Source organism: Mercenaria mercenaria, chromosome 9 (assembly GCF_021730395.1).
Source record: "Mercenaria mercenaria strain notata chromosome 9, MADL_Memer_1, whole genome shotgun sequence".
Taxonomy (NCBI): Eukaryota; Metazoa; Mollusca; class Bivalvia; order Venerida; family Veneridae; genus Mercenaria; species Mercenaria mercenaria.
In genome coordinates, this window is record NC_069369.1 from 43,067,381 (window position 1) to 43,093,932 (window position 26,552).

Sequence of the window (26,552 nt, forward strand, 5' to 3'; positions counted from 1 at the left end):
CTTACTGTGGTTTCTCCTTTTGACGACCTTTTATGTAATTTTTAATTTCAAAGCTAATTATAATTTTAAACGGTATCTGTGTGTCTAGCCATAAAATCTATAAATAGATTCTTTGGAAGCACGGAACGAAACTAAGGAGTCTATAGCTATTCATGAGAGCAACACCACTCACACACCACTAGCACGGAACGAAACTAAGGAGTCTATAGCTATTCATGAGAGCAACACCACTCACGCACCACTAGCACGGAACGAAACTAAGGAGTCTATAGCTATTCATGAGAGCAACACCACACACGCACCACTAGCACGGAACGAAACTAAGAAGTCTATAGCTATTCATGAGAGCAACACCACTCACGCACCACTAGCATCGGCTTAAGCGTAATTCTTTTATAGTAAAATTTAATGCACTCCATGATGCAAACGATAAATATATTCAGGAAACAAATGAATCATCGAGATATCAGCTGATAACAAATTAAATCGTCAGGAAAGCGAATAATTTGTATTCAAAATTACACTTTGCTATTGATAAAAACAAGAGCACCGCAATGCGGAGCAATATGCGCCCGAAGGTTTGACCTTTGACCCCTAAGTGTGATCTTGACATTGAGGCGAGCCATCCGAAACATGCGCTCTGCACGCCGTCTCGATGTGGTGAACAATTGTGCCAAGTTTCTTTAAAATCCTTTAAGCAGTTCAAGAGTTACAGAGCGGACACGAAACAAAGTCATATGACCTTTGACCCCTAAGTGTGACCCTGACCTTGAAGCGAGCCATTCAAAACATACGCTCTCGTCGTCTTTATGTGGTGAACATTTGTGTCAAGTTTCTTCGAAATCCTTCAAGGGGTTCAAGAGTTACAGAGCGGACACGAAATTGCTAACGGGCGGACGGACACACTGACACCGGCGTCATAACATAATACGCCCCCTTCGGGCGTATAAAAAATGGTCGATTGTCCAACTTACTGGGAGGCGAACGTGAAAACAGTCTGAAGGTATTATTCAAGAGCTTGTGTTAATATTTCAAAGATGGTTGTTCAGAACATTATTGTAAAAGAGTACAAAAGTATCATTAATGCCTAAGAAAAGCGATATTATAATTAAGTAGGAATCTTGTTATGTAAAATGAACATCAAAACATATATACCATTCCTTTGCAAACGACTAAAGTACATAATACATCCGTACTTATCAAACAAACAAGAGGGTCATTGACCCTAAAGCGCTCACCTGTACAAGGCTTCAAGTGCATTTGTATAATGTAATGGTACAAGTACAGAGTTAGGTTTCTTCTATGTTAGCCTACATTATATACATGTCACACAATTTTTAAAGTTTCCACTATATACATATAGGGAAAAGTAACCATGCTCTCTGGCGGCCATGTTTTTGACAAATCAAAATAATCAGAGGGTCACAGAAGGACCATTTGTGTAAAATTATTTTAAAATCAAGGCACGCCTCTTGGCAGCCATGTTTTTTGACGAATCGGAATAATTTGAATGATCTTGGTAGAGGGTCATACAAGGACCATTTATGTAAAATTATTTTAAAATCGGGCAGGCAGTTTCACACAAGAAGATTTTTAAAGTTTCCACTATATACATATAGGGAAAAGTAACCACGCCCTCTGGCGACCATGTGTTTTGACGAATCAAACTAATTTGAACAATCTTGGTAGAGGGTCACACAAGGACCATTTCTGTTAAATTGTTTTAAAATCGGGCCAGTAGTTTCACACATTCAAGAAGATTTTTAAAGTTTCCACTAAATCAATATAGGGAAAAGTGACCACGCTCCCTGGCGGTCATGTTTTTTTACGAATCGGTAAAATTTGAACAATCTTGGTAGAGGGTGACATAAGGACCATTTGTGTGAAATTACTTCAAAATCGGACCAGTGGTTTAGGAGGAGATGTCGTTTGAATAGTTTTCTATTTATAGCTCTGGTGGCTCCTATGTGCAACAAAGCGGAACCATTTGAACAATTTTGTTAGAGTACTACGCAAGGAACATCCAGGCCAAGTTTCATCAAAATCCATTCAGTGGTTTTGGAGGAGATGTCATTTAAACACAATTGTTAACGACCGCCGGACGACTTGACGGACGGACGCATGACGGACGCCGGACACAGCGTGATCACAATAGCTCTCCATGAGCACTTTGTGCTCAGATGAGCTAAAAACTGATAATTCACTTTACTGCTCATAAAATGATATTTTATCCCATCAGCTTCATGGCCGGGCTAGATGATGTAGCAATACACATCTTAGTACTTTGCGTAAATATGACAAAGATTATGATACAGTGATCAATACCTGCATAAGCCGATCATTATGCATATGTTCTATCAAAGGCTGAAACTGTGTCCGGTTTATACATTCAAGATATATGAATAAGCGGTCGTGCGTGTTATAGTTCACGTAGATTTTACGAGCAGATCAATACAGTATTGTGTACATTAACAAAAAGGTAATTTTCCAGCTTGTGACAAAATATAAAACTTATGTTTTAGACAGTTTTAGGCAAGCAACAATGTAAGATTTTTTCATTCACTTGAATTGAAATGGATTCCAAACAACACTGAAAGATGTGTTCATTCACATACATTGTTATATATCCCAAGCAACAATGCAAGACGTGTTCATTCAAATGAATTGTAATGCATTCCAAGCAAAACTATTGGATGACTTTATTGACTTTAATTGTAAAGTATCCAAAGCAACGCTGTAAGATGACTTCAAACACTTGAATTGTTATGTATTCCAAGCAAAACTGTCAGATGACTTTATGATGGAGTGACCCTAAAAATAATACGGGTCATCTACTCTGTAAGTCCTATCACCTTATAAAATTTGAAGGTTATAGGTCAAATAGTTCTCAAGTTATTGACTGGAAATGGATTTCCATGTTCTGTCCACTGCGACCTTGACCTTAAATAAAGTGACCTTAAAATCAATAGGGATCATCTACGCTGCATGCCCAATCATCCTATGAAGTTTCAATATTCTGGGTCAAGTGGTTCTCAAATTATTGATCAGAAATGGTTTTCCATGTTCAGGCCCCTGTGACCTTGACCTTTATCAGAGTGTTTCTCAAGGTCTCATAATGTAAGTTTAGATGATAAATTTACAATATTTAATTAATTTGAAGGTAAGATAACAGTGTCATGTTAAAGCGGAAGTTCATATTTGTGCAAGGTATTTTGGAAAAATATATTATTTTTACTACATGTTGTTGAGGACGACGAAAGCGCAAAAAAGACCAAACAAATTAAAAGACTACTTTAATTAATAAAAACTGTTAAAACAGATGCTGGTCGCAAACGCACTATGTTGGTTTTCTTAAGGTGCGGCTCCATTATGTTTTTAGTAATTAAAATCTAAAAACAAAATACGCGGGCTGGCATTCGGGAAACATCAACAATTAATGGCAGAGTTAAAAATTCAGTTGTTTAAATAAATTTCAATTTCATCGAAAATTAAACTATAATATTTCTAAGCATAAATTAAATTCTACTAATGCAAATGAGTAGACTGGCTGATGGACGGGCGAACGGACGGAAGGACGTATTATAAAACAAATAGACGAACGGACGGACGGATAATCATACAGATGAACAATAAGATGACAACTTCCAACTATAAAAATAATGGTCAGCACTTTTGCACATCTTTGATGTTATTGTCATATAAATCGTTATAATCCTCTAACTCTAGTGAAACCATTACTCGAGCTGTCCTTCCGAAAGTTAAGATTGAGTGGAATTTATAAACATGACTTTCAAACTCCACTAACACTCCCGCAAGGTCTACTCGAGGTCCACTTGAGTGATACTTACCCAAGTTTGAGTCAAGTGTGAGTTTGAGTAACGACTATGAATATAGCCCTAAGTTTCAGATTGACAGTGACATATATCAGGCCAAGACAATGTGTTTAATGTCTTAACATTTTATTTAATGAATGTAGCAATATTGTAGTAGCTGCGGTTCACTGACCCGTGACTGATGTTCAGTAACCTACGACTCCCGCCAAAACTAGCCGATGTACGTTGGGATAGCTGGGAAAAGGGCATTCTGGTATACCGCACTCTGCAGTGAGGACGACAAACACATAGAATACTATCCAGTATTTTAACTACAGCTAACTACGTAGTTCAGCTAGAAGGAAAGCACTTCCAATAAGTAAATAAACCATTACTTATTGATATTTATTAGTAGGAAAACACTATAATGGTGGCAGCGGTTTAAAAATATCGCTGCAAACGCTACCGAATTTCAACAAGAGTGGGAGGGGTAACGATTGAAACTAATCGTTATCTACCAGAAACAGAATAAGACCGTAATCAAGGTCTAAAATATCAACGTACAGCCTTATTTGGTATCTACCTACAATCTTCTTTAGTACAGCAGACAGCATACGGCCAATCCGAGATAATAAAATATTCCACTGAACCTAGTGGAAATATTTGATCGACCACATATATGGAAGTGATAAACTATAAGAATAAATTCATTTTCTTAATTAATTCTTGTATGTTGCAGATAAACACTCTTTTACATCGACAGTTGTCATTTGTCAGAGCACCTGTCCTTTGTTTGGTGGGGAAGGAGTGTAGTGGGTGTGGCCTGTCTATTAAAATCAACAAACAGTTTACAGTTTTTGGTAAGTAGCTATATATTCTTCAAAATAATGGCGGAATCTCAGTCAAACACATCAACAACACCTGTTGCCATAAAGTTTGCACCTGTGGATGTACTTGTCACTATTCCAGGCATTAAGCTGAAACTAGCTAATGCCATAGTGGCAGTTAGGGAAAGTAGTGGAAATATTACACCGGAGATTTTATCAACTATTGCCCGTAGAACCTTTCCAGAGGAAGTCTTGAACAATATTGACTTCACTCTTAATCGAACCTTGCATGAACCTGAAAGTGATGATTCACAGGAATTATCAGGCGAACAGCCGGAATCTTTTGGTAAGCATCCTGAAGCATCCGAAAATAAAGATGGTCTCCAGAATGCTATAAAAGCAGAAGAGAAAAGAGGTACATGGGGGTCTGATTTTATGCAGTTACTCTCATCTGCAAGAAGGATGATAACACGTCAGAATGATGCGGTAAGAGACGACATGGTAAGTAAATTACCTAGTGTCCCGAAAACTTCGACACCTACATCTAGCAATGTCCAGAATACATCTCCGAGGCAGTCAAGTTCTACCAATAATCAAGCAATGACTACACCACTCACTCCTTTACCATCTGCAGTAAAGGTTTACCAAAACCTAAGTTACATTTTGATGAAACACTTGGTCAACGAACAGGTAAAGTTTCAAATAATTTTCAAACAGGGATACAACAAACAGTATCAAATGGTAATCAAACAGGAATTCGACAGAGAGACCCATTGGCTACCCTTCCAAAACATCTTATCTATGATGGAAAGGGCAGTTGGAAAGCATTTTATATGCAATTTCAGCGCTATGCAAGAACATACGCATGGTCAGAAGAAGAATGCTTGAACTGTTTGTGCTTAAGCTTAAAAGGTAAGGCTTTAGAATATCTTTCCGTAGTTTTTTTCTGATGGTAAAGAAATGAATTATCAGGAAACTCTAAAGAAGATAACAGACAGATTCGATGAGAATGATTTACCAGCTACTGCTCAAGCAAAATTCATGCAATCATCACAAAGTACAGGTGAGACGTTGGAGGATTGGGCTGATAGGGTTCTTACCATGGCTGTTAGAGCTTTTAAAGGTTTACCAGAAACATTCTCAAATGAACAGGCAGTAAACAAATTCTGCCAAGGAATGGTTGACAAAGAAGCTGGAGAATATGTTTGTAATCAAGCTCCAGGAACAGTACATCAAGCTATTAAAATGGTAAGAAGGTACCAACAAATTCATGTAGCTATGCATGGTAAAGCAGAACCTGAAAAACAAAGAAGAAAGGTAGACTATGATTTAGAACCTGTAAGTGCTGTTAATCAAATACAGTCTTCAAGCAGTGATGATGATCATCAGCAGGATCTGCAGAAAGCTCTCGAAGACTTAGAGGTGCGATTACAGACAGCCATTCTCGAAAAATTGTTAAGGGAATGAGACGAACAAGATCACGACTTGTACCTAAGTCTCATGCTTGTTATACATGTGAAGAAAGTCATTTTCAAAGAATTACTATCCTAAAAATCGTAAGGGTAGAAAGAGTAATAGCTTATAGTTGTTCATTAACTGTAAGACAGAGTAGGTATTATACTACTAGAAAAGCAGTATGAGCTGTCGTTCGGTTCACGAGGCAGTATAGACATTACCTGTTGAGGAAACACTTTCAGGTAAGAACATTTCAAGCATATTAACGCTGATATACTAGATTCAGGGAGCCACAAGGTCAGTTGGCGGGATGGTTGGAGGAACTATCACAGTGAAATATGGTGTTGCAATGATGTACTATTGAGAATGCCGGCAGATGGATGGTACGGAACATTTAATGCTGGGGTACGACTAAAAGACTTGCCTTGTGGTGGGTGTTTACAAGTTTGGTGCGCGAGCTCATGAAAATTGGGCTTCCTTTACAGAGGAAGTAGACGACGCAGTGCCAATGGTAAAGGGATCACTCCTGGATGATATTGCAAGGGCTGGCCACTCTTGTAATCAGGTAGGTGTATCGGATTACCTGGAGGGCATGGGTACGACTGTCTACGGGCAGAAGAATGAATCTACGGACTACTTGCGGAATAGTGATATGGTTGTACCATGCTGGGACCATTATTTCGCAATGAAGGCTTGCCATTAAAACAAAGGGAAGTCTTAGAGCTATTAGTAAACTAATAACTAATATTTAATGAGCTCATGAGTCTGAAAACCACAGACAAATGAAATGAGACTATGATCTCTGGCAGAGAAATTACAAGGTGGGTAACATAGTCTAATTATTAGATTCTGCAGTGCTAAAAGGAAATGCAGAAAACTCCTCCGTGGAAAAGACCGGGGTAATATCTTAGAAATTATCTTCTTACCTTTTCAGGGTAAATTTGAGAAATAATGTATTCGTGTCAAAGCACGACCGTCTTGAACCATGTCGGGAAAGAGATTCTCCAGTGGATAACAACACTGGTTAGTGAATCCAGGACAGGCGTAAACAACCGCTATATACCTAGATAAGTACAAATGCAAATAATGTAAACACCATAATAAAATGTGGGTAACTTTGTCCTTATCATTTCAGAACTTCCAACAGAATCATTTGGACAGCAAGAACTAAATTGAGTCAGCAAGGGATTAACAAACTCCTTACATCGTCTGCCAGCTTGGAAGGTGCAACTCAATCTTGATATTAGGTGTAGGGTGCCAACGTGTATCCCTATTTCCGTGTACCAAAACCCAGGTAGCTGTACTTCTAAACCCAGAAGTTAGCGATAAAACTGTACTGGTCAGAAACCCAGTAATAACACTTTGAACCAAAAGTGAGTAAATTTAATCTACTGGTTAGAAACCCAGTACTAACTATACTGGTTAGAAATCCAGTAATAGTACTTCGATATCTAGGAGTACAACGTCTGAAGACTCGGTGTGTATGTGGATAGGACCAGTAAATACCATCCCAAGATCCACGTCAGAGGGCAATCCTTCATAGGAGGGGGAGGAGTGTAGTGGCTGCGGTTCACTGACCCGTGACTGATGTTCAGTAACCTACGACTCCCGCCAAAACTAGCCGATGTACGTTGGGATAGCTGGGAAAAGGGCATTCTGGTATACCGCACTCTGCAGTGAGGACGACAAACACATAGAATACTATCCAGTATTTTAACTACAGCTAACTACGTAGTTCAGCTAGAAGGAAAGCACTTCCAATAAGTAAGTAAACCATTACTTATTGATATTTATTAGTGAGAAAACACTATAATATGTACAAAAATCAGTGTATTTAGTTAAATTTCAATCACATTTTGTTTCTACAGAGTAGGATAGTTATTCATCTATATTCTTAAAACTATGCTGGAAAGAGACTGACTGAATAAGTTTGCAGATGAAGTTGTGAAAACACATTTATTCAGAAAGACCCTAAATTGTCCACCTAAAACTTGTAGTACAGCTGTATATTACCTGTATTATAAGAATGATTTTCATGAAGTTTTTGTGGTTGAAAAAAGTAGGATACTAGGTCGTGGTGGGTCTTTAAAGAGGCACCACAAAATAACTGTATTCTTTTGTATTTATATACTTTGCATGAAGAAAATGAGAAATAACAAGTATCTAGTTACAAATTGACAGTGACATATTATGTAAGGCCAAGACAATGTGTTTAATGTCTAAATATATTATCAAATTAATGTAGTAGTATGCTATAGTACTTGATGTATCAAGGTGATTTTAGACCACACTTTGTTTCTACAGTGTAAGGCAGTTATTATTCTATGTTTATAAAACTATACTGGCAAGAGAATGACTGAATAAGTTTGCAGATGAAGTTGTGAAAACACATTAATTCAGGGAGGGCCTAAATTGTCCACCTGTTATCTTGCAGAATAGCTGTATTATACCAATATTATAAAAATGATTTGCACGAAGTTCATGTGGGAGGAAAAAGTAGGTCACCAGGTCGTGGTGGGTGTTTAACGACTGCTTGAGTATCTATGCCAGCCGATTTTGATATTACATGCGTTATAAACAGCAAAACTGTTGTTTACTTCAACCTAACTTGTTCGAATGACACCATACTTCCGGTGCATGTCGCTGTACTTAGGCATATCAGGGTTTTTCATCCTTATATAACAGAGGCCTTATAAGGCCACTTCCCAATCCAAAATTATACTATTTTAGTAGTATAGGCGTCTCTTTGGGATCAGGACTGCACATGCGTGAGAATGACGTCATGCGCGGCGGCCATATTGAATTTTTTTTAGAATGACATCATCTTCCTATTTTAAGAATGACCTCACTCTGCTATTTATATCTCCCAGAAGTATATAGAGCTGACTTATATACCTATCTAGGGCGTGATCGCGCACATTGAGGGTCAGGTGCTCAGCCCTAGACGGAGAGATAACAAAACAATATATTTACTTAATAATCATTAAGATTCATCCATGACCTAAATTAATAAATACATTTCAACTGAAAATAAAGTATTACATTTTTGTCGACGATGTTTCCTCCTTGGCGTCCACTGACCAAATGACTCCAATCATAAGCGTACTATCCCTAAATGCGCATGCTCGGACCTGTTTTTACAATGACTTCATGAGCTAAATTTAGATAAGGTCAAACGTGATTATGGTCACAATGTCTAGCGTGTGTTGATTTAAGTCCGGATAGACGGACAATAAAAAGTAAACATGCCAAAGTTAATCCCTTTAAAATCGCCACAATGTCTGACGTGTATTTTTTTAAGAGCGGATGCGTTAACAATAGCCTATTCAACTGTCAAAGTTAATCCCTTTAAAAAGTCGCCATATGACCTATTACGTGTCGGTGCGACGTTACATCCAACAACAAAAATCCCTTTAAAGTCGCCACAAGGTCTAGCGTCTATTTACTTATGGACGGATGCATTAACAAAGGCCTATTGATCTGTCCGAGTTAATCCGTGAATTGAGTACGGGAAGGGAGGCGACACCAGGTCTGGGTCACATATGGACCGAAGTGCCTCTTTCATACCATCAATAATATGATGTTAAAGAACATTTTGATAGTTTTCTAAAAACATTGCCAACATTTTCAATGACCATCTAGAGTTTTAGAACCAGTAAAGGACTTATTGAGAAGGTTGCTAAAAATCATCAAAAATAAGACGTTTTTGGGTCCATTTTTACATTTTGGGTATCTGACATTTTTGCACTTTAGTATAACCTAGGTGCCCACCGGAAATGAAGTCATTGAATTTCAAAGTCATCGTACAGGCTCGGGAACTGTACCGTTAGAAAGATCTTTTCGAGTAGGTTCCAAAAATATGTACTATTATGGGTCTAATCTCTATCCGTTTACCAGATATTGTAGTTAAAACCGGAATCATTCATCAGGAAACACCCGGCTTCACGCCTTTATTATTAAAGATAACCTAGTCATTGGGTATCTAACCGAAGGTCTCGACCAGTACTATAAGTTGGTACACTCAAACCGGAAGTGAGATCAATCACACGTAAAATTCACATTTTCTACGCGTTCCTAGACTCGAACCTGATTAAGTGAGGTATCATAGGAAAGGTCTCGTGAAGAAGATTCGGAATATGTATACTTTGATGATCGTATTTCCAAAAGGGACCGAATAATGAGCCAAAATCATTCAAGCGTTAAAACCCTGCTAACTCCTTCATATTTCAACTAAAGCTAGGCATGTAGGGTATCTAACCAAAGGTCTCGATAAGTACTATAGGGCAATAAACTTAAACCTCATGTGAAATCACTCATGAGTAAAATAGAACATTTTAACCTCTTTTTTCTATAAAAAAGAACCATTTGTTTAATGTTTAATAATGATATAATTACGTACTGTCTATGGCTTGATCAACCATTAAAATAAAGAGCATTAAAATGATATGAGAATAATTGATATTCTATTCGTAAAATGAAATTATAAGATAAGATATTACCTACTCCTCGATATCTCGCGCTAAAATGAACCAACACGTGTGTGGCACTCTTGATACCTAAAGCAAGTCTGTGCAGGATTTTACAAGACCATACATGAAATTCAACCTTCAGCGGATATTAAGTATTAATATTTTTTGACTTGAGATCAGCTTAAGATAATGTATGAAAGAGAACTGGCCAATGTTGACCCTAATACTTTGAAAACTGTAAAAGCGGATTAAATTTCGGTCAATTTTTTTACTTTTAGGAGAAACTTGTAGAAACGAGTATTTTGTATTATATTTTTGTTGTTGGATGTAACGTCGCACCGACACGTAATAGGTCATATGGCGACTTTTTAAAGGGATTAACTTTGACAGTTGAATAGGCTATTGTTAACGCATCCGCTCTTAAAAAAAAATACACGCCAGACATTGTGGCGATTTTAAAGGGATTAACTTTGGCATGTTTAATTTTTATTGTCCGTCTATCCGGACTTAAATCAACACACGCTAGACATTGTGATCATAATCACGTTTGACCTTATCTAAATTTAGCTCATGAAGTCATTGTAAAAACAGGTCCGAGCATGCGCATTTAGGGATAGTACGCTTATGATTGGAGTCATTTGGTCAGTGGACGCCAAGGAGGAAACATCGTCGACAAAAATGTAATACTTTTTCAGCTGAAATGTATTTATTAATTTAGGTCATGGATGAACCTTAATGATTATTAAGTAAATATATTGTTTTGTTATCTCTCCGTCTAGGACTGAGCATCTGATCCTCAATGTGCGCGATCACGCCCTAGATAGGTATATAAGTCAGCTCTATATACTTCTGGGAGATATAAATAGCAGAGTGAGGTAATTCTTAAAATAGGAAGATGATGTCATTCTAAAAAAAAAATTCAAAATGGCCGCCACGCATGACGTCATTCTCACGCATGCGCAGTCCTGACCCCAAAGAGACGCCTATACTACTTATTTTTCCCCAACTGCGGCAGAGATATTTCCCAAAATGCAAGGTAAGATTTCCCAAAATCATGCCAACAGATGGTTAAGATTTTGTTTACATTTTAGTATTTCCAGAGGAAGCGTTTGTCTGGTATTGATTTTTGTTGCACTATAGCCAGCCTAACAGTACACAGAACCACGTGTGACACATTACAAGTCTAATCCGTTACGTTCCATGGCCTGGATTTTAGTCCGTGTTTCAGGGGAGATAAATTCAATTCGTCTTTCGGTGTTTACTTCCGGTTGATTATTTTTTCCGAAATGGACAACTATCGCGCATAAATTTCCCAATTTGAAAGACCAAGGCCTCTTCCCAATTTCCTGATGAAAAGCCCTGCATATTTTCAGGTAAACAAGTGGACAATCAGTGCGAACATTAGCGGTCGAATGCAAATCAGGACAGATGTAAAAGCGACTGCGATTGTTTTGCGTTGCTATGGTAATTAAAATGTTCTACGCGCTTTACCCATCAGAAAAAATGTTACAAAACTTGGCTTCTAACAGCAGAAGTTTACGTTATTTTTAACAGCACTCGTATAATTCAATGGGAAATTTATCCTGAGGAAAACCAAGAAGAAAATACTGCTGATAAATACTCCAGTGTACGATTAATCCTTACTCATCAAGCACAAAATTAATTGTAAAAGAAAATGTTCATAAATAATTTTATATCGAATCGGCTTATTGGAAGGACCAAATGGTGTAGCAATTCTCAAATTTAATACTTTGAACAAGTTAAAGCATAGCAAACGTTCTTTCTAGGGCACATCTATATAAATATATAATGATCATCTTGTAAAATTTTGGTTGCAATGTCTGTTTTAAATATTGGTCATCAATGTGTGGAACCCCAGGACTGGACGCAAGGACAAGACCATTCTGAAACTGAAACTGCTTTATTTGATTAAACGCCTAATTTTACACATATATCACTGGTGTTGTACATTAAATTTAAAACAAAACAAAAATGTAATGACAACAGTTTGCGAGGTCAGCGGTTCAGTCAAGTCTAAGTGTTCCTTCTCAAGAGAAGGAACAATAAATATAATACAGACTTTTATGTAGTGATGATCAATACCTGATTAAGGAAATCTTTATGCAAATACGTTCCATCATAAGGCAAAATCTATATTTTATGGACGTATCCCATTCATACTTCATGATACAGTAATAACTGGCCGGTATGTATTTTGCGTAGATTTTATCAGCAGATCAATACAACGTTTTGAGTTTCCGACAATATTTTAAGTACTCCTGTAAATACATAAATGTTCAATGAAAGAGATCATACATGGAACATCAAACTACGGAGCTGGTATTACTGGTATTATATTACATGATTTTTGTGTTTCAGATTACCAACAAAGACGAGGAATTTTATAATACACTTTCAAACAAATCACGTGATGGCATAAACAACTCCCGGACTTTAAATGAAATGGAACCGCGCCGACATGGCGGCAGCGCCAAACATAACATATCTAGCCTCCTTACTAATTGCTTTATCGTTATAACCTTAATATGGTTGTGCATAAAATTATTTTATTGCATCCTAATTATGGCGGGCGTATATTGTAGAAAGTCATTTAAATTGCTTAAAGCTAAAGGCGTATGTAAAGATCTCAAAATTACAGGCAATTCAAAGGATCACGACATGGTAGTGTACAAAATAGCTGTTATTCCCGCCAGGAAAACCCTTATAGACTATCTGATAGGCCTTCCATCGCCAAGCACGCACGCATGATAAAATGGTCAGAATGATCAATTAAAAGCATGAAGCAGTTGGCTAATACCAAATAATTTATGCAATATGAAATTACTGCGCTGTCTCTTGCTGGATGAAGTCGAGTGAATTTGAGATTCGATATGAGATTGTGATGGTGTAAATATTACATAAATAAACTGAGTCATTTCACAGTAAAAAAGAAAACAATGGCTGTCAAGAAACTTTACAAGACGATTGACATAGCCTGTACCATTTTAAACTTCGTTTGGTGTTTGTTTTGGGTTTATCGCCGTTTTTCAGCAGTATTTAAGTCATATAACGGCGGACAGCTAACCTAACCAGTGTTCCTGGATTCTGTACCAATACAAACCTGTTCTCTGCAAGTAACTTCCAACTTCCCCACACGAATCAGAGGTGGAGGACGAATGATTTCAGACACAATGTCTTTTATCAAATCGTCACGGAGAACATACGGCCCGCCCGGGAATCGAACACGCAACCCCGCGATCCGTAGATCTGCGCTCTCCCTATTGAACTAATTGGGCGGGTTTTTAAAGTTCGATACTGGAAGGAGAACTTAGACTAAACTGTATTAGCTTCCACTCTTCTTGTTCAACCACATTATCATTTTTTCATGATGATCGTACAAATAACACTTGTAGAGAAGAACACACAGCCGGTGGTTACCTCCCTATTGGTGTCTTAGTGATGAACAGCAGTCGGTGGCTACCTCCCTATTGGTGTCTTAGTGATGAACAGATGAAGATGTCAGCTCTGCTAGGAAACGCTACATGTTCCAATACTCGTTTCGGCCTCTTTTTGTTTATTCATTTAACGTCGAGAATAAATTTAATTATGAACATTGCGGTTATTTCGCTTCCATGTAACGCAAACACTCTAGCGAAGTTTTATTTTAAGATGTATATTTGAAAAGTTAATAATATTTTGTGTTTGTAGGATTTATTTCCAGCTTTTAATTAACGGCTTGCTGCATTAGTATATAATTGTTTGTATTTGGTTTAAGTCCAAATAAATAGTTAAATACAATTTCCCCCGGAATCCGGAGATGTTAGTTCAAGCCAGACTAGCTACAGCACTTCATAAAGTGGGAAAGTTGTCAATTTCTTATGGAGAGTGCCTACTGGTTAGAAACTATAAAGACAGGTTGTGTAAGCAGACCGCCGTGACATAACTGGAGGGTTGTTAAGAAACGGCGTAAACCCAACACAATTATTTTTTTATAAAATGCATAAATGCAATGATTTATTTATTTCATGTCCGTACACTTTTAACTTCTGGCGTTAACTTCATGCCGTTTTGACTACTTAAAAGTCAGAATAAGTTGGGAATCATCATTGTTTGTTTTTGGGTTTTGCGCCCGTTTTCGTCAACATGTAATTTTTACAAGCACTTTAACTCTTTTTCCACAGTAACTTACAACTCTCCCATTGAAAAATATTTGTCATGGATAGAGCGACCGTACCGGACACCAAACCTATGATCGCTCGATTAACGGGCGGACGCTCCAACCAGTGTGTCATTCGAGGTGGGGGTAATTTTTGACTGGATAAATTAGACAAGAGACTATTTTCTAAGGGTCAGTTGTATCTGAAGTTTCAAAACTGGAATTATTTTAAAATCTGAACTGCACATATTTGTTAACAATGGTTTAAAATGTTCATTTAAAAAGATGAAAGTTACCATTGTGGGAATGACTATATATGCCGCTGTTGAAATAACTTGTAGCCCGATCCAATTGTTGTGTTGTTTTTTTTTTGTGTACTGTGTTAAAAAGATATGCTTGTATTATTTTATGAATGAAACAAAGAGCAATCAAATATGATTAAAATCTTTAAAAAAAATTAAGTTAGCTGTTAATTGTTAAAACGCGAAAGTTCATTGTTATCACTACCCTCCCGTTTATTCATATTTATCTTATCTTATCTTATCTTATCTATCTATCTATCTATCTATCTTATCTATCTATCTATCTTATCTATCTATCTATCTATCTTATCTATCTATCTATCTATTGATAGTGCTGTTTTAATACAGGCTCTGAGGGGTCATGTTTTGTGGGGCCCGGCTTCTAAATTTTTGCGTAAAAGTTTGGAAGCGGCACCAATCCATTCACATCAACCTGTTTTGTTTCAAGCTAAAGTTGAGAATGGCAGCGATTTGGCGGCTATATCCAGCCATAATATTCACGTTATTCAAATTTGAAAAAAAGAAATACATGTACACATACTGATAAAAACGGTGGAAGTTTTTGTATGAGTGTTAAATATGAATGCGGTCAAACGCTGACTAAATTTAAGCCATATTTTTACTCTAAACATAAATAAATATTTTTCAAGGCGTTCATTCTAGTTTTGATGGAAAAGAATATATCAGAAAATATATTCAAAGTAGGCAGTAGTCAGATCTACTCATTTTATGAACTACAAGTAGATATTTAATTGTTTAAATGTGATGAAAACTGGATGCGAAATGAAATCTTAAGCATACAAGCTGTTTAATGTCAACGCTTAGAACGCAAAGACGTGGCGTCGTCAAGCGTAATGTTTGACGTTCCGCTTGTTGACGCTCAGCATATCGTCCTACAAATAATGATGAAGCTTATTAAATACCATATGGGTCACCGGTGATTTAAACAGCATACAAGGCCATCGATATAAGAAATCTATCAATGAACAATTCACACTCCTTGAACCTGAATCCCGCTCAAATTGTTGACTTCCAAATTAGAGGCAACAACACACTGCCCGGGATGTTTTTCTGACAGACCAGAATTGATCAACTGATGTATAGCATTACCTGGCATTAGTGATCACCACGCAATCTTCGTAGACACAAACTAGGGAAACGCACACTACTTATGTGGGGCAAAGCCAATATAGATACCATCAGGAAGAAATGCAAAGAACTTTCAAACTCTATCACTGAATTAACACAAAACACAACTGACGTAAACATCATCTGGGCTACTAGTATTTTCAAAACTGGCTGCCAACATATAGCGGATGAAGAAGTACCCTCACGCCAAAATGCACAGAGATTCAGTCAGCCCTGGATAAACAGAGACATCCGTCGCATAACTAATTAAAGCGCCGATGGTTCAGGAAATCTAAGAAGTCTAACTCCCATTCAGACTGGGAAAAGTATGCAACAATTAAGCGTAAAGCCCTGAAAGCCTGCAGAGCAGCCAATGAGTCACATGTAGCCGCCATGTTAGCTGAGGACCACAATAATCCAAAAGTCTTCTGGAACTATATAAAATCCAGGAAGATGGACAACCTTGGCGTGCCTCCTGTGAAGAAAGATGGCATCACAAACAGCACAGCTAGGAAAAAAGCTGATATACTAAACAAGCAATTTCCATCTGTGTTCTCCAAGGTAGATGACACCTCTCATCCCAACCTGCCATCTAGTAAAATCCCCTCAGCTGGCACTATCAGCATCACAGAGAAAGGTGTTTTTAAACTTCTACATGGGCTACCACACAAAGCTGCGGGGCCAGACAAGATCCCTTCTAAACTTCTGAAGCTAAACGCTGATGAGCTTACACCAGGGCTTACAAAGTTCTTCCAACTGTCTACTGACCAGGGTCAAATACCATCTGACTGGAAAAACAGCAGTAGTTACCCCTGTGTTCAAGAAGGGCAACCGCTCCACTCCTTCCAACTACCGTCCAACCTCCTTGACCTCTGTAACCTGTAAGCTCCTAGGACACATCATCTTCAGCCACATCATGTCTTACTTTAATTCCAACAATATACTCACTGATTTCCAGCATGGCTTCCGAAAGAAAAGTTCCTGTGATACCCAGCTTATTCTCACTTTAAATGACCTAGATAAAGGCATCGACAAAAACCAGCAAATAGATGCTATTCTTCTAGATTTTAGTAAAGCATTTGACAAGGTTAGTCATCACCGCCTCCTACAGAAGCTAGATCACTGCTTCACATACAACATCCATGGAACCCGGCTGAAACCTACAAAGGCGCTAAATATCTTGAAGTCACCATCACACCCGCTCTCTCTTGGAAAATCCATATAAATAACATCACCAAAAAGGCCATCATGGCATTCATCCGCAGGACCATCCGCTCAAGTCCACCAAGTACCAAAGCAACAGCCTGTAAGACATACGCCCGTCCCACGGTGGAGTATGCTTCCACATTATGATCCCCTAACGCTGACAGCCACATCAGCCAACTGGAGATTATTCAGCGAAGAGCTGCAAAGTTCGTCAAAAACGACTACCAACGAACAAGTTCAGTCTCGAATATGCTCCATGAACTCCAGTGGGACACACTTTAGCACAGACGCAATATGTCCAGAGTAACCAAGTTGTACAAAATTAGGCATAATCTTGTCGACATTATTCCTGATCCTTCTCTACGGCAATCAAGATCAGCCAGAATCCACAACCAACAGTACAACCAAATCTCCTGCAGCAAATCTGCCTACCAACACAGCTTCTTCCCAGCCACTGTTATCCCAGTCTTTGTTTTATCAGTTTTTTAAACTGTGTTAAACTGTGTACAAAGAGAGATTTTAGTATTTTAGATGTAAATAGTTATCCCTTGCGGCTGCGCATGTATAGTATTTTAATCAAATCGCGAATATACTCTTCCAGAGTGAGGCGGTTACTGAAGATGATGATGAGATGAACATGTACTGAACAAAACAGCTAACCCGCCATTTACTTTGCCAGTATCTTCAAATAACAAAAAAGCGTACACTCAGAACAATATGTTATTGATAAAATGCCGAACTTTCAACAAAATCAAAGCACGTCTTCAGATAAATTCATTCACTTTACGACTTCAACCAATTTTTGACAAATCAAAAATAAATAATATGTTTACAATTTACATGTACATACTAAAAACGAAAACGTATTGAAAAGGGCATTCATTATTCGAGTGGTATTTAACAATTCTCTAAAAAAAATATTAGATCTAGTATGAATACTCCGTATTCTTACAAATGGTATTCACTCGCTTTCTGAATAAATAACTTCCATGTTGACAGGGCCATCACCAAGTGTCATATCCTTAGGACGGCCAGCACATTTTTATACAATTTCGCCAGGCATACGTATGTTTTTGACAAAACAGAAAATGACGTCAGATGACCTTCAGTTTTTCCCGGAAGAAAATGAAAATGAAAGTACACGGGCTAAACTTGAAAACGAAAGTCACATTTGCATTGGTCAATAGCCAGGGTTCACGCGCAGGGGTCATCCCGTCTAAATGTATGCGTGTAGCCTTCTTTATCTTTTTTTTTTTTTTTTTTTTTTGCTAATGAGGAGGAGTCCATTTATGCTGTCTAAAAGTGTCAGTATATGCCTCGGATATCAGAAATTTCCGTATTTGAGTGCTGCAGACCTAGACATTTCAGAAATATTTTCAAAATATTTAATGTTAATTCTACGGAAGCGTGAAAGGGCCATCAGACGCTAGTACGTTTTATTACGTTACGGCCGCGGAAAGGATATACAGATTCCTACAATGCATATTTATAGCTATTTTTGTCTCAAACGTCTGTTTTCGTACAAAAAATCTTGTAAAAATCACTCATTTTTAGAAAATAATTATTTTCCTATAACCTTAGGACGGCCAGCACAATTTTATAAAATCTCGCCAGGCATACGTATGTTTTTGAACACACAGAAAATGACGTCAGATTACCTTCAGTTTTTCCCGGAAGTAAAGAAAATGAAAGTACACAGGCTTAACTTGAAAACGAAAGTCGCATTGGCATTGGTCAATAGCCAGGGTTCACGCGCAGGGGTCACCCCGTCTAAATGTATGCGCGTGGACTTTTTTTTTCGCTAATGAGGAGTCCATTTTCAGCATTTTCTAACAATTTGAAAATACCTGGGCATTAGCTCGACATGTCAGCTTTTCATCTATGAAAAACTATTTGCACTCGGAATAAACACAAATCCCAAAGGGGTCCGTAACGGAGCAAGAGTATATGGAGATTTTTGGAACTTCGTCAAATCGTTCAAAAGGTCCTTTATGATGTTGTCTAAAAGTGTCAGTATATGCCTCGGATATCAGATATTTCCGTATTTGAGTGCTGCAGACCTAGACATTTCAGAAATATTTTCAAAATATCGAATGTTAAATCTATGGAAGCGTGAAAGGGCCATCAGACGCTAATACGTTTTATTATGTTACGGCCGCGGAAAGGATATACAGATTCCTACAATGCATATTTATAACTATTTTTGTCTCAAACGTCTGTTTTCGTACAAAAAAATCTTGTAAAAACACTCATTTTTATAAAAAAAATGATTTTCCTATAACCTTAGGACGGCCAGCACAATTTTATAAAATCTTGCCAGGAATACGTATGTTTTTGAACACACAGAAAATGACGTCAGATTACCTTCAGTTTTTCCCGGAAGTAAAGAATATGAAAGTACACAGGCTAAACTTGAGAACGAAAGTCGCATTTGCATTGGTCAAAAACCAGGCTTCACGCGCAGGGGTCACCCCGTCTAAATGTATGCGCGTGGACTTTTTTTCGCTAATGAGGAGTCCATTTTCACTACTTTCTAACAATTTGAAAATACCTGGGCATTAGCTCGACATGTCAGCTTTTCATCTATGAAAAACTATTTGTACTCAGAATAAACACAAATCCCACAGGGGTCCGTGACGGAGCAAGAGTATATGGAGATTTTTGGAACTTCGTCAAATCGTTCAAAAGGTCCTTTATGATGTTGTCTAAAAGTGTCATTTTATGCCTCGGATGTCAGATATTTCCGTATAGGAGTGCTGCAGACATAGACATTTCTAAAATATTGTCAAAATATTGAATTTCGTGTAAAAATGTTGATTCTACGGAAGCGTGAAAGGGCCATCAGACGCTAATACGTTTTATTACGTTACGCCCGCGGAAGGATATACAGATTTCCTACAATGCATTTGTATTGCTATTTGTCTCAAACGTCTGTTTTCGTACAAACGTGTTTAAAAGTCTTGTAAAAACACTCATTTTTTTTAAGGCAATGATTTTCCTACAACCTTAGGACGGCCAGCACATTTTTATACAATCTCGCCAGGATACGTATGTTTTTGACAACACAGAAAATGACGTCAGATGACCTTCAACATTTCCCGAAAATGTATGCGCATGGACTTTTTTTTTTTTTTTTTTTTTGCTAATGAGGAGGAGTCAATTTTCAGCATTTTCTAACGATTTGAAAATACCTGGGCTTCAGCACGACATGTCAGCTTTTTATCTATGAAAACATATTTGCACTCGGAATAAACACAAATCCCACAGGGGTCCGTGACGGAGCAAGAGTATATGGAGATTTTTGGAACTTCGTCAAATCGTTCAAAAGGTCCTTTATGATGTTGTCTAAAAGTGTCATTTTATGCCTCGGATGTCAGATATTTCCGTATAGGAGTGCTGCAGACATAGACATTTCTAAAATATTTTCAAAATATTGAATTTCGTGTAAAAATGTTGATTCTACGGAAGCGTGAAAGGGCCATCAGACGCTAATACGTTTTATTACGTTACGCCCGCGGAAGGATATACAGATTTCCTACAATGCATTTGTATTGCTATTTGTCTCAAACGTCTGTTTTCGTACAAACGTGTTAAAAAGTCTTGTAAAAACACTCATTTTTTTAAGGCAATGATTTTCCTACAACCTTAGGACGGCCAGCACATTTTTATACAATCTCGCCAGGATAAGTATGTTTTTGACAACACAGAAAATGACGTCAGATGACCTTCAACATTTCCCGAAAATGTATGCGCATGGACTCACACAGGGGTCCATAACGGAGCAAGGGTATATGGAGATTTTTGGAACTTCGTCAAATCGTTCCAAAGGTCCTTTTTGATGTTGTCTAAACGTGTCAGTATATGCCTCGGATGTCAGATATTTCCATATTTGAGAGCCGCAGACTTAGATATTTCAGAAATATTTCCAAAATGAATTTCGTGTAATAAATGTTGATTCTACGGAAGCGTGAACGGCCATCAGACGCTAATACGTTTTATTATGCTTGTTGGTAAGTAGTCAAAATTACTGTTCGAAGTCCAAAGTATGTGGTTAACATATTATCCAGGCTAGGCCAAGCTGTAAAACTATAACTAAATAATTACGAAAAAAATGTACTGTTAATTAACACTGAACGATCAATATCACAATAAATTCCTATATGCAAAATTACATTTGTGTATTTTCGTTACTCGCGCTACCTAGATAAGCATGTTGAAATAAAGATTAAAATAAACAGTAAAAAAATTAACGTACGTTTGATGTCACTGTATACAATTTTAAGAATGTAATAAAAGCAAAGTCTGCTTATTTCAAAACAGTTGCATGTGTTGAGCAATTTTGTTAGTATGTTGTGTAGAACAATGACCTATGAGACGAACATTTCGACTGAGTGAATTAACACGAGATTTTATATGTTCTATGAAGCGAACGATTCATTAAATTTTGATTGAACTAACACAAGATTTTGTATGGAATTTGCCTGAGTTAAGGTAACACAAGATTTTACATAGAATATGTGGCAAACAAATCACCAGAATTGAGGTTACACAAGATATTTCATAGATCTGAATATGAGGCATACGAATCACCTGAGTAAATCAACACAAGATTTTACATGGTATATGAGGCGAACGCTTCACCTAAGTGAAAGTAACACAAGCTTTTGTATGGAATTTGCCTGAGTTAAGGTAACACAAGATTTTACATAGAATATGAGGCAAACAAATCACCAGAATTAAGGTTACACAAGATATTTCATAGAATATGAGGCATACGAATCACCTGAGTAAATCAACACAAGATTTTACATAGAATATGAGGCAAACAAATCACCAGAATTAAGGTTACACAAGATATTTCATAGAATATGAGGCATACGAATCATCTGAGTAAATCAACACAAGATTTTACATGGAATATGAGGCGAACGATTCACCTAAGTGAAGGTAACACAAGACTTTGCATGGAATATGAGGCGAAATATTCGCCTGAGTGAAAGTAACACAAGATTTAACATGGAATATGAGGCGAACGATTCGCCTGAGTGAATAAATACAAGGTTATAAATGGAATATAAGGTGAGTTAAGATTACTCAAGATTTTACATAGAATATCAGGATAACGATTCACCTGAGAGAATTAACACAAGAGTTACATGGAATATGAGGCGAACGATTCACATGAGTTAAGGTTACACAAGATTTCACATAGAATATGAGGCGAACGATTCACTTGAGTAAATCAACACAAGATTTTACATGGAATATGAGGCGAGCGATTCGCCTAAGAGAAAGAAATACAAGATTTTACATGAAATATGAGGCGATCAATTCACTTGAGTAATTGTACATCAAACGTAATGCATTGAGAAAAATAAAAGAGTGTGATCGCAATTGCCTTTGGCTAAAATGTATTAAAGATCATTTACCAAAAGAAACCTTAAAAGATAATATGCCTCGTTTAAAATAATATCTTATTATGTAACTTTCAGTGGTTTGATGTTTGTATTTTCTATGCGCATTTGTTATTAAGGACCAGAGAAGGTAATAACTTCTAACCGGTATCTCTAGTAATTTTGTCACAATTTGTACTTTATGCTTGATTCATGTATGGTTGTGTATTACAATTAACTCATTTGCAATATGAAATACCGCAGACTAATTGAATGCCCGTAGGGCCAAGCATTAGAGATTGTTATCAGCTATAAGATCGCTGCTGACTTTTGATCCATTTACTTCAGAAATCTCTAGAAACTGATTTTTGACTGAATGATACTGGCCATAGGTAATTGCCTTATGAAGTGTAGAATTAAAATTCATAACAGCTTACCAACAAGAGAGCATACGTAAGACTTTACAGCTAACCGACAAGAGAGTATATATGCTTTTATTCAAAACAGCTAACAAGAGCACATGTGCTATTATTCGTAAGTCTTTAGAGTTAACCAGCAAGAGAGTACATATGCTTTTATTTATAACAGCTAACAACAAGAGCACATGTGCTATTATTCGTAAGTCTTTAGAGTTAACCAGCAAGAGAGTACATATGCTTTTATTTATAACAGCTAACAACAAGAGCACATATGCTATTATTCATAAGTCTTTAGAGCTAACCAAGAAGAGATTACATATTTGCTTTTATTCATAACAGCTTACCAACAAGCGAGAACATATGCTATTATTCATAAGCTTTTAGAGTTATCCAGCAAGAAATCACATATGATTGTATTCATAACAGCTAACCAACAAGAAAGCACATATGCTATTATTCATAAGACTTTAGAGCTGACCAACAAGAGAGTACATATGCTTTTATTCATAACAGCTTACCAACAAGAGAGCACATATGCTTTTATTAATAAGTCTTTAGAGCTAACCAACAAGACAGTACATATGCTTTTATTCATAACAGCTTACCAACAAAAGAGCACATATGCCATTATTCATAAGTCTTTAGAGCTAACAAACACAAGAGTACTTATGCTTTTATTCATAACAGCTTACCAACAAGACAGCACATATGCTATCATTTATAACAGCTAACCAACAAGAGCACATATGATGTTATTTATAACAGCTTACCAACAAGAGAGCACATATGCTTTTATTCGTAAGTCTTTAGAGCTAACCAACAGGAGAGCACATATGCTATCATTTATAACAGTTAAACAACAAGAGAGCACATATGCTGTTATTTATTACAGATTACCAGCAAGAGAGCATATATGCTATCATTTATAACAGCTAACCAACAAGACAGCACATATGCTATCCTTTATAACAGCTAATCAAAAAGAGAGCATATAGGCTGTTATATTTAACAGCTAACCAAAAAGAGAGCACATATGCTGTTAGTTATAATAGCTAACCAAAAAGAGAGCACATATGCTGTTATTTATAACAGCTTACCAGCAAGACAGTACATATGCATTAATTTATAACAGCTAACCCAAAAGAGAGCACATATGCTATATAAGCTACATTAAAGTGAAAATATCATTAATCACATCTTGTCACATGTTTGACGTCGCAGGAGTGTAATAAAGCCATTGCATTAAAATGATGATACACTAGTGTATACATAAAAATGATGATACACTAGTGTAATAAAGCTTTGACGTCGACCTCGTTTATAGTATAGGAGACGTTGGTCAAACTGACTTGTTTATATAGTAAAAGAAAGTAGAATTTTTTATGTTTCTACAGGAAAAGCTAACATGTGATAAAAAGAATATTACATTTGAGACTTTCCATATTGAATTTATTAAACTCATTGAATAAAATTGATAAAATGCTCGGCAGAGCATCGCATTTTATTATTTTATTCAAATCGTTTAATAAATTCAATATGAAAAGACATTCATGTAATATCCTCTATTTAATGAAGACGTTGCAAAATGTGATTCCTGTAATAGCGCTGCCTCAAACGGTGTGCAGTTTACATTTCTCAGAAATTTCGTCATGCATTTAAATGCATAACTTAAACAACGTATTCTAACACGATCCGATTCATTTTCCTATTAAACAAAGAAGGCTGGAAACAGTGAATTATTAAACAACAATTCACTGTTCTGACGTCACAACTATTACGTCATAGCGTCAAGCGGCGTAGCGGCGCGCTGGAAAAGAACCCGATTGAAAACAGGCAAATGTTTAATGCATGCCGACAAGGGTGTACTTTAAAGTCCTTGATAACGTGTTAGAATCGAAATAATATATCTCATTTAGTGATTTGCTCTTGAATAAATCACTGTTTGTCATTCAGATGCGTAGCATTATATCACTCGGGCTGCGCCCTCGTGATATAATTCCTTCGCATCTTAACTCCAAACAGTGATTTATTCAGCGACAAATCACCGATGAGATATATTATTTCTTAAACATTCTAGGGAAAAATGTTTTCAGCAACTCCCAGTGTCGTTCTTAACCACTCATTATCTTCCTAAGAGTTTTGTATAATATTACGTAATTCTGTTTTTAAATGATCTAGTATAATGTTTTCCTTCAAGAGATTTTCTCCCCAAAAAATGGAAGAGAAAATACGACTTCAAATTTCCATACATAAAAATAAGTTAGTTTCCAATTGACATTCCAGATAACCCTTATCAGGAAACCAAGATAATTCTTGACACTTGACCCAGGACCTTCAAACTTTACAACAGGATTGAGCAAAGGAAGACAATGACCGCTATTGTTTTTGGGTCAATACAAAACACAGAAAAACATGATAAAATATCTGTATGATGACATTTCAAGCAATAGATCCATTTTTATCAGAGCCGCCTGACAGGGAAAACAAGTCAATTGTCGGTGGATTGTCACGCCGCCCTAAGTACCCATCGACAACCTATACTTGTACTCACATTATTCTAAAATATTTAACATGATTTAGAATATATTATATTTGTACCCCATTCAAACTTTATTACGTATTTTTGACGCATAAAGTGTTAATGTAGTATAGTCATTAACTATATGTTTTGCAATTTTTCAAATGATATTTAGGGTATTTTACGATATTTCTAAATGTTACAAAATGATCTGTCATCAAGCTGACAGGTATTTCTCATGTCTTGATCTTCTACAACTTAATGTAGTTCACATTCACATTCTTGACAGTCTTTTGCAATCTAAAGATTTTTCTTGAAATACCTTTACTACATTTATTTAAATAAAAGATGCAGCATGGTTTCCACGCTGTGCAAAGAAAGGCTTAACATGTCTATTTTAGAAATGAAATCCAAGTTTGGAAAAAAAACATTTATAATAGAATGCTTTCCATGAGTTTGCACGGTAGGATTATCTCTTTAGTACGACCTACATTTTTTGTCACGGTTTTGTTCGTTTGTTTGGAAAGCATGCAAAAATAGCCACCTTTACAGCTAAAGACTTTAGTTTACACGGATAAATTTGATTTCATGATTGAATTGTATAATAAGTATAAACACATATCTGAATGGCATATTTGGTTTATGTATATCTTTGTTTATACAAGACTTAGTAACTTAGACTCTATAAAAAGTAGACAGAGCTAATTTGAAAAGAATTGAGTTCGGATCTCAATGATACACATACACCAATGCTGATAAGAAAAATCAGAAACGTTACATGGTTCATAATTAAATAGTCTTTCTTTCCTTGATTTCTATTGAAAACGGTTTCCGCTAAATAACTTTAAAACCACTTGACCCAGTATC

General features: G+C 36.7%; 1 protein-coding gene across 4 annotated transcripts in view; it reads right to left on the reverse strand.

The window, feature by feature from the left end:
* LOC123546995 (dopamine receptor 1-like) overlaps positions 1-26,552 on the reverse strand; it is a 527,538-nt gene that overhangs the window by 283,488 nt on the left and 217,498 nt on the right. The window lies entirely within an intron of this gene.